The following is a 5282-nucleotide window of genomic DNA, read 5'->3' on the forward strand; positions in this document are numbered from 1 at the left end:
ATGGTACCCCAAGGGCTCGGCTTTTGATCTCATTGGATTTTCAGACTCTGACTATGCTGGTGATCGTGTGGATCGCAAGTCAACATCTGGCACATGCCATTTCCTCGGACGATCTTTGGTCTATTGGTCCTCGAAGAAATAGAACTACGTATCACTGTCTACTGCTGAAGCTGAGTACATTGTTGCTAGTTCTTGATGTGCTCAACTGCTATGGATGAAGCAAACTCTCAAGGACTATGGCGTCAATGTGAAAAATGTGCCACTCTACTGTGACAATGAGAGTGCCATCAAGATTGCTCATAACCCAGTTCAGCACTCGAAGATAAAGCACATTCAGATTCATTATCATTTTCTTCGTGATCATGTGTTGAAGGGCAACATCTCTATTGATTATGTAAAGACTGAAGAACAGCTAGCTGATATCTTCACTAAGCCCTTGGATGAGAAGAGATTTAGCAAGTTGCGGTGTGAGCTAAATATCCTAGAATCTTCGAATGTTCTTTGAAAAGGACACTCCTCCTAACACTTGTGCAAAATTGATTACTTAGATGTGCAACACATGAAGAAACGTTTTTCTTCAATCAATGAAGACTAACACTCTAAGTGTGAAGAAATTAACGAAGAATTTGATTCTCAGAACCCTACGACAATTGTACGTGGTGTCTGAAATCATCATTCTTATACGGTGGGTCACGCCACCACAAAATGTTGAAAATCTTCAATTGAGCTTTTCCTCAGTTCTTTGAAATTCCTCAGTTGTTTTTCAACTTGCATTGTCTTCACCATTTCCGTCGTTTTTCTTCATTGGCTATATATATAAGAGTTTATGTCCTCTACAGCATTCACTTATAGCTATTTCTTCATTTTGCCTTTTCTGCTAAGTGAATATGATCGGACCCTTCCCCCTCTATGCTATACTCAACCCAATCTGTTCACAAATTCTTCATGTATGTTCTATTTGAAACTCGTTCAAAATCTTCACTGTGTCCTTGTCAGCTGAAGAATTTGCGAACGGAACTCTTAACTTATCCTATCTAAATTTTAGGCTTTGCCGCTCGTACCGTTCCACATCCCACGACAACACTTATCCATTCACTCACAATCTCACACGATCTCCACTTCACAGTACGTGGCTGACACATGAATAGCGAATGAGAAGGGTCAGGGGCACGTTCGTCCAATTTCTTCGGGCGAATAGTTTTTTCACCGTAGCTATAAATACCCCTTCCCTTCCTCACTTCACTTTTACTCCGCTCGTTCTCACTCCAACTCAAGCTTCTCAAACCCTAGAGCTGCCGCTACTTCATCGTCGCCGGTGAGGAAGAGCTTCACTACCTCGTCCTCCTCGTCGTCGTACTCACGCCGGCTGCGGATTTCTTCACTCCGCCGCCGCCGTAGTTGTCTTCCTTTGCCAAGTTAGGGCATGGACGATCTGAACTGACGAACTTCACATCTACACCTCTCAGTTCATCGTGTATTCGTCCAGGGTAATTAAAAGTTACTTTTACTGCCCTCTTTGATTCAAATGATAACTACAAAATCTTCAAAGGTGTTTATTCTTCAAATTCGTCACACACTGAACACCTCAAATGTCATCTGTTCTTGATTCATTTCTCTAAGCTATATTTTTCTTCAAGATTCCTCAAATGTGTGGATTTTTGATCTATACATATCTGGAACCTAAGACAAAGAACGCTTAGTGAAATTCTTCAAGACTCATCTGGTCAAATTCCTCAAACTTGCTCTTTTTGAAAAACCTCTGAGAACGCATATGACCTCTCCATATTCCTCTTAACTATGCTCTGTTCACAGGTACTCATGTCAGCTGCTAAATCGCTAGGTTCTCATCAACTTAACTCATTTGCAACGTTCCTCGAAGAAAAGTTGCATACATCTTCAGAGAATTCCATTGTTCAAATTCCTCGTCTGAAGAAAATGGTTGATGGAAAGAAGCCATAGAAGGGAGGAAAGAGGCCTGAGGTCAATACTGCTTTTGAGATCCCTGATGACATATACAAGGACTATAGCACTCCTGATGAGGCCACTCATGGAAAGGAAACAAAGAATGAGCGCAAAGTGCGCATTCAATGAATGGAGAGGAGATGGGCAAGAGAGTGGAGGGAGTACAGGTATGTTACTCCCAAGTACATGAAGAAATTCACTCTAAATCCTCCATGCCCAAGACCTCCGTTGGCACCTGGCCAAGAAGTAGATCCCACCAGCCTCAACCACAGTGAGGATTATCCTGATGAATGGGCCAAGCGCCAGGCCAAGTTGGCCAGAAAAGCAAGAGAAGCAGTGAGGAAATTCAATGAAGACTCTACTGCTGCTGCTGCCACTGCTGAGGCCTCTGCAAGCAAGCCAAAGAAGCCTGCTCACAAGCCAAGTGCTTCACCCTCAATGCCCTCTCGGCCCAATTCCTCAGCAATGCCCTCACGGCCAGATTCTTCAAAGCCCTCACGGCCAACTCCTCAATCTGCTCCCACTCCAAAATCCTCAGCTCCTCTGCCAAAGTCCTTAGCTGCTCCGACCAAATCCTCAGCACCTGCGCATCTTGCCACGTGCCAAAGGACGACGGGCATCTCTATTGCCTCAGGAGCATTTGCTAGTTCCTCAGCACCACTGCATTCTTCAACTGGTCCCACTCTGTTGAAGACCAAGGCAACTGCTGGATGAGACTCTCGGCCAAGTTCTCAAAAGAAGTAGGTCGCTTTTCAAGTGTCGTCTGATGAACATGAAGCTGATGATGATGAACTTGCAGAAATCATCAGAGACAGGCAGGTCAAGGCCGCTAGAGCCAAGGGCACAAGTGTGCCTCTGCTTTTGGATCCAAAGTTGACCCTTGAGTACATTGATCTATGGCACAAGGACCCTAATACTCATATGCCCGATTTCAAGCTGACTCCTGGCCAAAGTCATATGTTGACTCACTTCATTTAGGAAGAAAAATGGAAGTTTGAGAAGGATAGGCAGATCAAGAAAGCGCAGTACAAAAAGGAGCACTACCTGAAGAAAAACGTTGTCTCTATGACAACTAAAGAACTTATCACTATTTAATGTGAGATCAAGAAACTCAGTGATGAATTTGACGCCTACCGCGCTGATTGGCTTGGAGCCAAGGTCCGTTTTGTGAAACTCACTGATTAATTCACTTCAAATGTTGCAGCCCCAACGCAACAGGAAATTCCTCAGGCTGAAGCATCTGCTCAGCCTACTGAAGAAAATGCCAGCACCGCTGATGACAATCAGGCTGCTGAAGAAAATGCTAATTCCAGGGCTGATGACTGCATTCCAGCCGCTGAAGAAATTGCCAGGGCAACCACTAGTGTTGTGCCTGAAGAAAGTGAAGACGTCAGGGCAACTACATCAGTTGTACTTGAAGAAATTCAACCAAATTCCTCTGCTCCTCCTGCGCCTACACCAACTCCGATCCTTCCATCTGCATCAGATGTGGAGAAGACCAAGGCTGCAGAGCGTGCAGCAGTGAAGAAAAGGAAGGCATCAACTTCATCAGATTCTTTAGCCCCGAAGAAGATGAAGCCATTGACCAGCTCATTTGACAACCCAATTGATGTTGTTCCTATCTCAACCATGCCATCAAAGGACCTTCTTCCTTTTGATGAAGAATATGTGATTCCAAGTGAATCCGATGAAGAGAATCCTTCTGCTGCTTCGTCAGAGCAGTTGGATGAAGAAATTGAAGTGGATGAAATCCCTTCAACCCCAATTATCTCATCGCACATGCCTCAGTTCACTGCTGAAGAGGCCGGCGTTGACGAAATGGATGAAGAAGTCGATGTGGACAATGAATGCACCACGCCAGTGCTGAATGATGACTTTTGGGAAAGTCAGCACCCCAACTCTCCTCTGTTCACACCTCTTCAACAAATTCCTCAGTCCCCAGTAACTACTGAAGTCCAAACGAGATCTGAAGAACCTCGTGCAACTCCATCCATCCATGAAGAAATTCGAGCCACTAGTGCTGATGAAAATGTAAATGAAGAATTTAAGTCCCAGGCTGCCACTGAAGAAGTACCTGAAATTCCTCAGCCTATGGAACCTGAGATCGAGATCCCTGAGGTTGTGATGCAATTGACTGACACTCCTCACCCCAAGCCAAAGGATCCCTTCTCGAAGAAACAAAAATTCAAGGCTGATGACTTCTTTGGCGAGCATGTATTCTTCACTGACTACAATCCTTATGACTCTACTCGTCTAAGGAGGAAGCGCTTCTGGACTGCCAGCCATGCCAATTTATATTCTTCACTGCTTTTCAACAAGGACAAAATCTTCTACCATGAGCATATTCCTCATGTGGACATGGAATCATTGCCTTGTTTCACTCCTGTGCTCAGTGTGCTTCATGACGTAGGCCTCCTCAACTTTTTCTCTGACATTGTTGATTGGAATGAAGAGCTTATTCTTCAGTTCTACGCTACACTGCATATCATAGGTGATCCTGAAGATATCAACACCTGGGTCTTGGACTGGATGACCGATAATACTCATTATAAGGCACCGGCCTCTGAATTGCTTCACGCCCTGCCCATCAGTCCACCCAGTGAAGGAGCTCGTTGCCTGTACCAAGAACCTGAACTCACAGCTCATTACATGCAAGTGTTAATGAAGCCTCTGAAGCCCGGTCAAGCCCCAAGGACCAAATTCCTCGTAAAGGACTTACTCTATGTGCCCAGAACATTCTATCGCATTCTGACGAGGACAATGAGTCCCATCAAAGGCCGCGACTCATTTGATGAGGAAATAGTTGGCATCATGAAGAATCTGCTATTCAACATCATTCATAGCATTCCAATAAATTATTATGATTTCTTCATGAGGACTCTGGCAAATGTTGCACTCTCTCCGTTTGAGTTGAAGCCTTATGCTCCTTGGATTACGAGATTCCTCAGAGCAAGGTCTTCACTCAACTACAAGGCTGATTTTCAGAATCACCTCAGCTATCTGCCCCCGATTGAGGTCCTCAAGCAGACTTTTACTTCAACTGATGAAAAGGGCAAGACACCTCTTGTCATTGATGAAGGCATTCGTCCATTGGATGGTCAGTTTCGCAAAGCTGCATCTTACTCCACCAATGATGACTCTGCCACTCATGATTCTGATGCCAATGCACCCAAGTCTACTCCTCAAGCCACAGCTCCACGTGTGATGACTGACGGTGAGCTGCTTCTTAGTCTTCACTAGAAGGTGGATCAAAATCATAAATGGGTTAAGCGTCAGTTTGGTTCTATTCTTCACAACATGACTGCTACACATAATGCAAT

This window comes from Triticum urartu, chromosome 2A (genome assembly GCF_056163025.1).
Source record: "Triticum urartu cultivar PI428250 chromosome 2A, HENAU_Tu73, whole genome shotgun sequence".
Classification (NCBI taxonomy): Eukaryota; Viridiplantae; Streptophyta; class Magnoliopsida; order Poales; family Poaceae; genus Triticum; species Triticum urartu.